Below are 13,048 nucleotides of genomic sequence, written 5' to 3'. Positions count from 1 at the left end.
GTAACTTCCCGCTGCATCCTCACACCGGGGAAGGGGCGAACAGGCTCCTTCAGGCCTAACTTATGAGGACACTAATCACATTCATGAGGGCTTCACCCTCATGAGCTAATCACCTCCTAAAGTTCTACACTGAATATAATTGCGTTGGTGATTAGATTTCAATATAGGAATTTTGCAGGGATACATACGTTCAGGCCTTAGCAAGACATAACAACATTTCTAACAGAAACCTGTAAAGTTGGGTAGCCTCACCCTGGAGATATTTTATATGACATGTTGATGGACTGCACTAATTACTTAATTACTAATAGCTAAATGCGACTTCTTATGATGTTTATGACCAGTTTCTTGTAAGGAATCTGTGGCCAGAAACCAGGATTGGACTGTGTCATAAAAAATACACATGTGGTCTCTATCCCCATTTTCTGCCACATGGCTCCCAAAATTTATGGAATCTTCTAAGTGATAAAATCCTGTTGTACTTGAAGATGACTGATAGCTGAGAGCTTCTGGGTAACCTTAGGAGGGAGGCAGGTTTCCAGGGAGACCAACCATGTGATTAGAGGATTGAAACTTTAGCCCTATCCCCTGACCTCCAGGGAGGGGAGAGGAGCTAAAAAGTAGGGTTGATCACCAATGACCAATGATTTATCAGTCATGCCTACATAATACAGCCTCCATAGAAACCCAAAAGGATGGGATTTGGAGAATTGCTAGGTATGGGAAATTGTGGGGGCACTGGGAGTTTGGTAAACATGGAGAAGTCATGGAAGCTCTATTCCTCTTCCCTCTACCTTGCCTTATGCATCTCTTCCATCTTACAGTTCCTGAGTTGTATCCTTTTATAATAAATATAATTTTTACAAAAGCAGACAAACCAATCTGTGTTACTGAACAATGTAAATTATGTTAAAAGACAAGCAATATGATACATAAGACAAGCAATACATAAGATACAAAGTATTGATACCCAACATTTGAATATATCTTCTTTCCATCAGAAAGAAACAGACAGAAAACCCACCACACACAAAAAAATGGCCAAAATACACAAAGCAAATCACGCAAAAAAGTGTCAGTGGCAATAACCATGTAGAAAGGCACTTAACCTCACTAGTGAACAGAGATATTTATATTAAACTAGCAAAATGCAATCATATTTTGTGCTCAGATGGACTTTCAAATAAGAGGTTTTAAAGAGTGCAATAAGCCTACCTATCAACCAGCTTTTGTGGCTCCTCAAGTGCCTTGATACAAATTTCTCAGTGTCACCTCATTTCATTTCAGAAGAGGGAGGATCTATTTTGCTCTTCTTTTAGACATTCTGTTTCTGACAATTCAGAAACAATGGGAAGACATTTATTTGCCTGGAATACACTGGGATATGTTTTATTTTCATAACAACAACGTCAACAACAAAATCTTTTTATCAAATAATGACATTTTATATGCATCTGACCTAAAAGTTAGAGTAAATTTGGCTAAAAAATAACAAGTGTCAATATCATTGACAGGTAATAGGGGAATCTTTAAATTTTATATCATCTCCTAACCACATCCTTTCACACTTGAGAAGCCTGTGTTTTTAGAATGGTGACAATAGTCATGGAATGGCCATAGTAAACAGAATATATTGCAGATTGGTCTGTAAAGTCCTTATCTCAGTGCCTGGCAGAGAGAATGGTTCTAAATATTAATAGAGATAATTCTGTGGCATTGACAGCATTATTACACTTATCGAACACTTTATGCGTTTTTCATTTTACAGATAAAATATCATGACATGTAAAAAAATAACTCACTCATGCCAACACCAGATAAGTAATTTGAAGGCCGGGTACGATGGCTCGTGCCTGTAATCCCAGTACTTTGCGAGGCCGAGGTAGGTGGATCACTTGAGATCAGAAGTTCAAGATCATCCTGGCCAACATGGTGAAATGCCATCTGTACTAAAAAAAGATTACAAAAATTAGCCAAGCATGGTAATGTGCACCTGTAATCCCAGCTACTCAGGAGGCTGAAGCAGGAGAATCACTTGAACCCAGGAGACAGAGGTTGCAGTGAGCAGAGATCGCCCCACCACACTCCAGCCTGGGTGATAGAGCGAGACTCCATCTCAAAGAAAAAAAAAAAGAAAAAAAGAAAAAAAAAGAAAAAAAAGACTGTACGCAGTGGCTCATGCCTGTAATCCTAGCACTTTGGGAGGCTAAAGTGGGCAAGTCACTTGAGGTCAGGAGTTCAAAACCAGCCTGACCAACATGGTGAAGCCCCATCTCAACTAAAAATACAAAAATTAGCTGGACGTGGTCACATGCACCTGTAATTCTAGCTACTTGGGAGGCTGGGGCAGGAGAATTGCTTGAACCTGGGAGGCGCAGGTTGCAGTGAGCTGAGATTGCTCCACTGCACTCCAGCCTGGGCAACAGAGTGAAACTCCATCTCAAAATACTACTACTACTACTACCAATAATAATAATTTGAACTTGAATTCAAGGGTCCCCAGTATGAGGTCCAGACAGTGCTCTTGCCATTACACCAAGATACCTCTCTAGCTGTATGGTTTTGTTCAAGATTAGAGAGCCCGCCTTCCCGGAAAAGGTAGTCATACAATGTAAGCTAAAGTTCTTTAGTCATTGTGTGAACAGAGGCTATGGACATGGTGTTGATAAAAAGTCTTTTTATTCAGTATTACCACATCCTTTGTAAGTGATTGGCTTCTGCTCCTCCAGAGGATAATTATTTTTAAGTGACTCTCTCTCATACTACTACTTAATACACTTCATATTACACACTACATATATAAAGTGTGTTACATTTAATATACATGTTTTACATATATAAAGATTATATATATTATATAAACTATATATACAACTTTTCCACTTTATATAGTTTCCACTTTATATACACTCTATATATACACACATAAAGTGTATATAAATATAAAAGTGTATATATCTAAAGTGTATATAAAGTGGAAACTGTATATAAAGTATATATAAAGCATATATAGACTTCATACTTATAAAGTATACAGTATACATATGTACATGTATACATATACAAAGTGTATTATATAAGTAGTATGAGAGTCACTTAAAAATAATATGAATGTGTAATTTTATTGTATTGCACTTATTTTTTTGATGTTATTTAAGTATGTATATATGAAGTTCTCAAGATAAAGAGTGTGTCACATTCATTTCTAGTAATTAGCATAATAGGCTTTCAATTATTTTGATAGGTTAAGTGACCGATATTGCTTACCTCAATCTATATTACTTACTCATCCACCCATTGAACAATATTTATTGGCATAAAAAAATGTTCTGAGCATTGTGCTAGATATTGGAGATTCATAAATAAAATCAAAGTTTCTGCCTTCATAGACCTTACATGCACTTGCAACAAAGAAATAAACAAATAGACAAATAGAAAATTGATACAAGGATTACCAAATGTTTGGTATGTTAAACAGGAAATATCTAAGATGATGTGCCACAGGAAGGATAATCATAGAATTTCTCCTTGAGGAAAACATATTCAGCAGGCGTCAAATTAAGAATAAATCAGTGATATGGTGAAGTCTGAAGAATGGCATAATAGAGCAAAGAGTAAGTTAAATACTTAAAAAAAAACAACAACAACAGCTTGACATGAAAATCAGAAAGTAATCTGGCTGACGTGACTGAACAATAGAATAATAAAGAATTTGGAAACCAGGATATAGAATTGAAATTTGTTCTAAATTCCATCTAATGGCATTTAAAGCTCACCATAGTTTTGCATAGAGAATGATTTAAACTGTGTGTATAGTGGTGTCATTAACTAGGATAGTAAAAACTGGGATAAGGAGAAAAGAAAAAATCCTGTTTTGGGAATGATAAGTCTGAAACGCCTTTAAGATGCAAGGGTAAAGTTTAAGATGATGGTTGGGTATGAGTCTGGACCTTGGGGAAAATATCTGAACCAAAAATATAAATTTGGTTGACGAGTTTGTAGATGCAATTTAAACCTTGGGTTTATCGAATAAGGACAGAGTGTTAGTTAATCCAGTCCCTTTGGGATTTAATTTTTTTTTAATTCTCTTTTTTATTTTAAATTCAAGGGGCATGTGCAGATTTGTTAGAAGGGTATATTGCATGGTGCTGAGATTTGGGCTTCTATTGATCCTATCTTCAAAATAAAGAATATAGTGTCCAATAGGAAGTTTTCAGCCCTTGCCCCCCTACACCTCACCCTCCCTCCTTTTGGAGTTTCCAGAGTCTTTTGTTGCCATCTTCATGTCCTTTTAAATCCAAGATTAAGCTCCCACTTATAAGTGAGAACATGTGATGTTTGATTTTCTGGTTTTTTTTTTGGGGGGGGGGGCGTTAATTCACCTATGATAACAGCCTCCATTTGGTGTAAAGCACATGATTTCATTCCTTTTATGGCTGCATAGTACATAGAAATGATGTACATGTACATTATTTTCTTTATCCAAGTCACTGTTGATGGGCACCACAGTTGATTCCGTATCTTTGCTATTGTGAATAGTACAGTGATGAATGTACGAGTGCATGTGTCTTTTTGGTAGAATAATTTACATTCCTTTGTTACTCATTAATTCCTTTGTTACCCAGTGTATAGCTACTAATTGGGTTGTTGGGCTAAATGGTAGCTCCATTGTTAGTTCTTTGAGAAATCTACAAGCTGCTTTCCACAGGAGCTGAACTAAGTTGAATTCCCACCAAAAGTGTATAAAATGTCCCCTTTTCTCTACAAGCTTGTCAACATCTGCTTTTTTTTTTTTTATGTTTTATTAATAGCCATTTTGACTAGCGTGAGATGGTATCTCACTGTGGTTTTGATTGGCATCTCTCTGATGATTAGTGATGTTGAGCATTTTTTCATATGTTTATTGGCCACTTGTATGTGTTCTTTTAAGAAGTGCTTGTTCATGTTCTTTGCCCAGTTTTTAATGGGATTTTTATTTTCTGGTTGATTCATTTAAGTTCTTTATGATTCTGGATATTAGTCCTTTGTCAGATGCATAGTTTGCAAATATTTTCTCCCATTCCGTAGGTTGTCTGTTTGTTCTGTTGAGAGTTTCCTTTGCTGTGCAGAAGTTCTTTAGATTATAATTAAGTTCAATTTGTCGATTTTTTTTCTTTTCTTTTTTTTTTTTTTTGCATTTGTTATTGGAGTCTTCAAATTAAATTATTTGTCTAGGTCAATGTCTTAGAGTATTTCCTAGGTTTTCTTTTAGAATTTTTGTAGTTTGGGGTCTTAAATTTAAATATTTAATCCATCTTGAGTTAATTTTTGTACATGGTGAGAGATAAGCATCCAGGTTACGTAGCCATGCAGCATAGTTTAAAGTTGTGTAATGTGATGCCTCCAGCTTTGTTCTGGGTTAAGATTGCCTTAGCTATTTAGGCTCTTTTTTGGTTTTATATGAATTTTAGAGTAGGTTTTTTTTTTTTCTAATTCTGTGAAAAAATGACATTGGTAGTTTGATAGGAATCACATTGAATCTGTAGATTGCTTAGGACAGATAGACATTTTAATGATATTGATTCTTCCAACCCATGAGCATAGAATGCTACTCCATTTGTTTGTGTCATCTCTGATTTCTTTCAGCAATGTTTCTTAATTCTCAAAGATATCTTTCGCCTCCTTGGTTAGGTGTATGTGGCTATTATAAATGGGACTGCATTCTTTTTCTTTTTTTTTTTGAGACAGAGTCTCGCTCTTTTGCCTAGGCTGGACCGCAGAGGTGCCATCTCAGCTCACTGCAACCTCCGCCTCCCAGGTTCAAGATTCTTCTGCCTTAGCCTCCTGAGTAGCTGGGACTACAGGCACGTGCCACCACGCCCGGCTAATTTTTTGTATTTTTAGTAGAGACAGGGTTTCACCGTGTTGGCCAGGATGGTCTTGACTTCCTGACCTCTTGATCCTCCCACCTCGAGCTCCCAAAGTGCTGGGATTATAAGTGTGAGCCACAGTGTCCAGCCAAGGGATTGCATTCTTTATTTGGTTCTCAACTTGAACATAATTGGTGCATTAAAATGTCACTAATTTTATATGTTGATTTTGTATCCTGAGACCTTCCTGAAGTGGTTTAGCAGGTATAGAAGCCTTTTGGCAAAATCTTTAGGATTTTCTAGGTATAAAATCATATCATCAGCAAAGAGAGATAATTTGACTTTTTTCCCTGTTTTTATTTCTTTCATTTCTTCCTCTTGCCTGATTTCTCTGGCTAGGATTTCTGTACTATGCTGAATAAGAGTAGTGAGATAAGATGTGCTTGTCTTGTTGCAGTTCTTAAAAGGAATGCCTCTAGCTTTTGCCCATTCAGGATGATATTGGCTATGAGTTTGTCACAGATGGCTTATTATTTTGAGGTATGTTTCTTTGATGCCTACTTTGTTGAAGGGTTTCATTACAAAGGGATGTTGCATTTTATCAAATGCTTTTTCTTCATCTATTGAGATCATCATATTGTTTTGTTTTAATTCTCTTTATGTGGTGAATTACATTTATAGATTTGTGTTTGTTGAACTATCATTCCATCCCAGGAATAAAGTCCAATTTGATCATGGTGAATTAAATTTTTGATGTGCTGCTGGATTCAGTTTGCTAGTATTTTGTTGAGGATTTTTTTGTCTGTGTTCATCAGATATATTAGCCTATAGTTTTTCGCTTTTTTTCTTTTGTTGTTGTTGTTGTTGTTGTTGTTGTTGCTGTGTCTTTGCCCAGTTTTTGTATCAGAATGATATTGGTTTCACAGGTAGAGTTAGAGAGAAGTCTTTCTTCCCTGATTTTTTTTTTTTTTTTTGGAATAGTTTCAGTAGAATTGGTACCATTTCTTCTTTGTATGTCTGTTAGAATTTGGCTGTGAATCCGTCTGGTCCAAGGCCTGTTGTTAGATTTTTTTGTATTACTGATTGAATTTTGTTAACTGTTACTGATTTTTTTCAGTATTACTTTTTCTTTCTGGTTCAAACTTGGGAGGCTTTGTTTCCAGGAATTAATCTATTTTCACTAGATTTTCTAACACGTGTGCATAGAGATGTTCATAGTAGTATTGGAGGATCTCTTGTATATCTGTGGGATTGTTTGTGATGTTACCTTTGGCATTTCTGATTCAACTTATTTAGATCTTCTCTCTTTTTTATTAACGTAGCTAGAGGTCTGTCAATCTTGTTTTTGCTTTCAAAGAACAAACTTTTAATTTTATTGACCCTTTGTATGGTTCTTAATTTTATTTAGTTCTGCTCCTATTTTAGTTATTTCTTTTCTTCTCCTAGCTCATTTGTTTTTGTTTTTCTTAGTTCCTTTAGGTGTGAGATTAGGTTGTTAATTTGAGACCTATCTTCTTGTAGGCATTTAGTGCTATAAACTTTCCTCTTGCCACTGTTTTTGCTGTATCCCAGAAATTTTGGTATGTTCTGACTCTGTTTTTGTTTATTTCCAAGAATGTTTTGATTTCTGCCTTAATTTTATGTGTACCCAAAAGTCACTGAGGAGCAAGTTGCCTAATTTTCATGTATTTGTGTAGTTTTAAGAGTTCCTCTTGATATTGATTTCTATTTTTATTCCATCGTGGTCTGAAAAGATGGTTGGTAGGCTTTCTTTTTTTTTTTTTTTAATTTATTGAGACTTGCTTTATAGCCAAGAATGTGGTCAATCTTAGAGCATGTTTCATGTGCATATGAGAGAAATGTATATGCTGTGATTGCTGGGTGGGATATTCTGTAGATGTATATTAAGTCCAATTGGTCAAGTGTTGAATTTAAGTTCAGAATTTCTTTGTTAGTTTTCTGCCTTATTGATCTGTATAATGTCATAATTGGGGTTTTCAAGTCTCCCACTATTAATGTGTGGCTGCCAAAGCATTTTCTTAGGTCTAGAAGTAATTGTTTTATAAATCTGGTTTCTCTGATATTGATTGTGTTTGTGTTTAGAATAGTTAAAGCTTCTTTTTCAATTGAACTCTTTATTATTATGTAATGCCCTTCATTGTCCTTTTTTACTGTTGTTGGCTTAAAGTCTATTTCATCTAATAAAAGACTAATGGCCCCTGCTCTTTCTGTTTTCAGTTTTCATGATAGATTTTTCTCCATTCCCTCATTTTGAGTCAATGGGTGCTGTTACATGTGAGATGCATCCCTTTTAGACATCGGAAGGATGGATCTTATTTACTTTTATCCAATTTTTCACTCTATGTCTTTTAAAAAAGACATTTAGGCCATTTACATTTAAGGTTAATATTGACATGTGAAGTTTAATTCCTGTGATATAGTGTTGTTAGCTATTTGGTTTGTAGTCTCAATTGCGTAGTTGCTTTATAGGGTCTGTGGGTTATGTTCTTGTGTGTGCTTTTGTGATATCAAGCATTATTCTTTTGTTTCTATATTTAGAACTTCCTTAAGCATCTCTTGTAGGGCTGGTCTGGTAGTGACAAATTCCTTTAGTCATTGCTTCTCTGAAAAAGACTATTTCTTCTTAGTTTATGAGGCTTAATTTGTCAGGAAGTTAAATTACTGGCTGGCATTTCTTTTAAAAAACATGCTAAAATGGGCCCCAGTCTCTTCTGGATTGTAAGGTTTCTGCTGAGACATCCACTCTTAGTCTGACAGGTTTCTCTTTATAGGTAATATGACCATTTCTATAGCTGCCTTTAAGATTTTTTTTTTCTTTTGGTTTGACCTTGTTTAGTCTGATGACTATGTGTCTTAGGAATGATCACCTTGTAGAGTATCTCATAGGAATGCCCTGGATTTACTCCATCTGTATGCTGACCTCTCTAGCAATATTGTAGAAATTTTCCTGAATTATATCCTCAAGGATGTTTTCCAAGTTGATTACTTCCTCTTCTTATCTCTCAGAAATGCCAATAAGTCATATATTTGGTCACTTTATATGCGCCCAGATTTCTTAAAGGTTTTATTTATTTTTTGTTCTTTTTTCTTTGTTATTTTCTAATGTGGCTGATTCAAAGGACTTTGACCTCAGAAATTCTTTCTTCTTCTTGGTTTAGTCTGTTGTTAAGGCATCTAACTGTATTTTGAAATACCTGTAGTAAATATTCTAACTCTTGAAGTTCTGATTGGCTCTTTTAAAATATAGATATGTCATCTTTCAAAATGTAGATCGTTTTGCTGTTTTCTTTGTGCTGATTTCAACTTTCTCTTGGATCTCATTGAGTTTCTTTGCATCCATATTCTGAATTCTATGTTTGTCCTATCAGATATTTCATTCTGATTAGGATTCATTGCTTGGAAGCTGATGAGATTCTTTGGAGGTGACAAAACACCCTGGGTGTTTGTATTTTCAGAGTTCTTGCTCTGGTTTTCTTCTCATCTGAGAGAGCTGTTTGTTTTGTTTTGTTTTGTTTTCTGCATTTGCTATTGGTTGGATGGGGCTCCTTGATTTTCTAATATTTTTTCCAAGGTGGAAATGACCGTGATTTATATTGTCTATGATTGACTAGCTTTGTTTCTGAGTGCTTTTAGGGTGGCAAGGCTCTGTATGAGTTTCCTTGGTGTGGCTTTCTCAAACACTGTTGTAATTTTGTTTGGTGGTGTAGTTCAAGCTACAGTCCAATAAGTGGCACAAAAGAGTAAAAGTTAGCAGGTGGGACAAGAGTAGAGGTAACAGAAAAGCATGAAAAGCACCCTTCCTGAGGGCATTTGCCTTCAGTGGGGTGGAGCCACTGTAGAAGCCTGAGAAGTCATCTCTCTCAGCCCACTCTCCCCAGGCCCTGAAGGAAAGAGCCACTGCCAAGTGCACAATAGTGCACTTATGGGGGGAACCAGGGGTTGAGAGATGACCACCCTTCCCATGTCTATTCTTGGCCTATGGTGGTGCCATCTTCAGCAGCTCGTAATGCCTCCCTGTTTCCTTTGACTGAAAGGGGTCTTTGGTGGCCTGCACTCCCCTCTCACTCAGCATCAGACCATGTTGAAGGTTAGATCTCTGATTCTAAGTATTTTTAGTGGCAAGGAGTCTGTATAAGTTCCTTGGTTATAGGTAGTCTTTGTATAGCGGCTTACCCAAATGCTGGTGGCAGCGGTGATGTACTGGGTATTTCCATAGGCTCACTGGCTCCTGTGTGGCTGGGAGGACATCAGGCTCAGGAAGCTTGTCCCATTCTCCCATGCTGTGTGCTTGTGTCAGCAGATTTGTTATTGTGTTGTGTCCTTCAACCTCTGGGCCAGTAGGAGGCTCTTATGGGTAAGAGCCAGCCATAGCCAGCATAACTGAGGAGATACTTGATCATTGTTTAGTGGGGGAAGCTCTCTGTTGCCTCAGGCAATGCATTGATTCTTAGAGCGCACAGTGGTCTGAGCTCCTTGCTCAGCCTGGAGGAGGGTACCAGGATAGGTAGGGCTGGACTGTTGCAGGCACAAGCAACAGCAGCAAGGGGGTGGTCCTGAGGGCAGCTATCAAGCATCCAGAGGTGTGCCTAGGCATGAAGCTAGGAAACCTCCTCTGCCCCAAGTTCTCTGCAAGAAGAGTGGATGAAGGGGAGTGGCCTAAACTCTTAATCCAGGAGAATGCTTGGATTACTCCAAGTGCCCAGAGGTCTGCCTGGAAGTGGGGGGGCCAGAGAGGGCCCTGCTGTACCATGCTGTCTGCACCTGAAGAGTAGAGAGGCTGAGATTGCTAATCTAGGCAGAAAGGTGCTCTGAATGCCTGCAGATGTCTGCACGTGAAGCAAACAGAACATCACCAGGGTCTTTTCTTAGGGTGAGTGGGGTGGCTCAGGTGCTAATCTGGGTGGGCAGGTATTGTGAATGCCTGGAGATATGCCTGGAGTTGGAGTGTAGAGGGCTCCACTTCACCACAAGCTCAGAAAAGCAGGCACCCAGCAATGGCACAGACAGACGGCTTATAGGTTGCCAGACTGGCCCTTGTTGTGTCTCATTATCCAGAAGAAACTGTGTCTGCCATAACTGTCTTCTCAGTGGACATCTGTGACAGGGGACAGCACAATTTCAGTGCCTAACTGCTGGGATGCTTTCCACACTCGCCATTCAATTTTGGCTGTAGAGGCTTCTGCCCCACTCCAGAGCAAGCTCTCCACATTGGAATATTTGAAGATTAACAGAAGTGGAGGTTATGGCCAAAAACCTGAGATGGGAGTTGCTGGGGAAAGAGAAAGAAAGATTTTCATGTGGAAAGGAGAGGTGCCATATGCCAGTGCTCTCAAAAGGCTAAGAACAGAGAATAAGGAAGAGGCTCCCTGGACTGGCCATGTAGAGATCTTAGTGTCATGAAGTTAGTGTTATGAGTGCTGTGAGGAAATAAGGTAAAATGATTGAAAGATATATTTATTTGGTTTCCTTTGTGGGTTTTTTTTGTTTCATTTTTTCAATTTTTGTATTTTGTAACTGAATAGTTATATACCTGGACTTGTTTTAATTTCAATTTTAACCTCAAAATTCCTGTCAACACACACACACCCATACACACACACACACACACACACACACACATACACACACATTGATGGGGGCTATTTAAAAGTATGTAAAAGCAACCAGAACAACGACATTCTGCAGGACCCTAAAATAAGGACTCCGTTCTATTCAAAAGATAATCTCTGTGAAAACAGGTAGGTCTAATAGAATCAACCCAAATGTCCATCAGTGATAGATTGAATAAAGAAAATTTGCTACATATACACTATGGAAAACTATGCAGCCATAAAAAAAGGAACAAGATCATATCCTTTGCAGGGACATGGATGGAGCTGGAAGCTCTTATCCTCAGCAAACTAATACAGAAACAGAAAACTAAGCACTGCATGTTCTCACTTATAACTGGGAGCTGAACAATGAGAACACACAGTGGGGAACAACACACCCTGAAGCCTATTGGGCTGGGTGGGAGGAGGGAGAGCATCAGGAAGAATAGCTAATGGATGCTGTCTTAATATTTAAGTGATGGGATGATCTGTGCAGCAAGGCATTGTGGCACACCGCCTATGTAAAAAACCTGCACATCCTGCACATGTACCCCTGAACTTAGAAAAAAAGTTGAAGAAACAAACAAACAAACAGGTGGAAATGAATGAAACAAATGAAAAAAATGCTAACAATGAAATTATTAAATATGTGTTTATTCAACAAACATTCAGAATATGCCCAGCTTTGTGTGACATAACAAAGAAGTTAGAACACTGCTTCTACTTTTGAAAAAAAAGAAAGATGGAGGATATGAACAAAATAGATCTGAGAATGAGAAACCTCTCTCTTCCTATAGTTCTTACTCATCGGGTAAAATTGAAGACATCAGGTTAGAGTTGGCAGATATTTTGGGGAGTGATTATGAAAAGTTTTTCTGAAAGAAATGTAAATAGAGCTTGAAAATTAGAGATATTACAGAAAGTGAACAGAAACAACCATTAACGTGGATAAAGTTACAGATATAGCCAACTATTTTCACGCTTCAACCTTCATATTTGAAGGATGAAATACAATTATGCATTTAAAATTTACTCAATCTTGATGTTCTGAAGAAAAACACTATTGCATGTAGTCATAACATTCTGGCTGTCATTCTAAAACATTTCAAATATATACAATAATTCTAATACAAACATTTGCTTTTAAAAAGACATATATAAAAGTATTTTCATGTATATATTTGCCATATCACGAAAAGTATAAAGTGTAAATTAAATTATTTTCTTGTCCTGCCCTTTTCTTTCACTTCATCCTCACTCTTGGATGTTACTAAGGAGTTTATTACTGCTAATATGCACTAAATATTTCTCAGAAGGCTTTATTTTAAAGTTTCTTTATACTATATACTGAACATATGTTAGAGTCCTGATTTGAGCTAACTTTTTAAAAGGTAACTGAATATGATGTGGCTGAATTAGGATAAATCACCTTTAAATGTTAAGTGTTATATCTGAACTAATAATGGGCTTGCATTTATGTCATGGTGGCATATTTTTCTCCTGATAATGCAAAGTCAATTAGGTTTTTTAGCATTGATTTATGAGGAATTAATATATATACTTCTAAAATCAACTTGCTTTTCAAAA

Source organism: Rhinopithecus bieti, unplaced genomic scaffold, assembly GCF_001698545.2.
Source record: "Rhinopithecus bieti isolate Rb0 unplaced genomic scaffold, ASM169854v2 scaffold_50935, whole genome shotgun sequence".
NCBI lineage: Eukaryota > Metazoa > Chordata > Mammalia > Primates > Cercopithecidae > Rhinopithecus > Rhinopithecus bieti.
The sequence above is the reverse complement of the archived record's forward strand: the minus strand, read 5'-3'. Positions refer to the sequence as shown.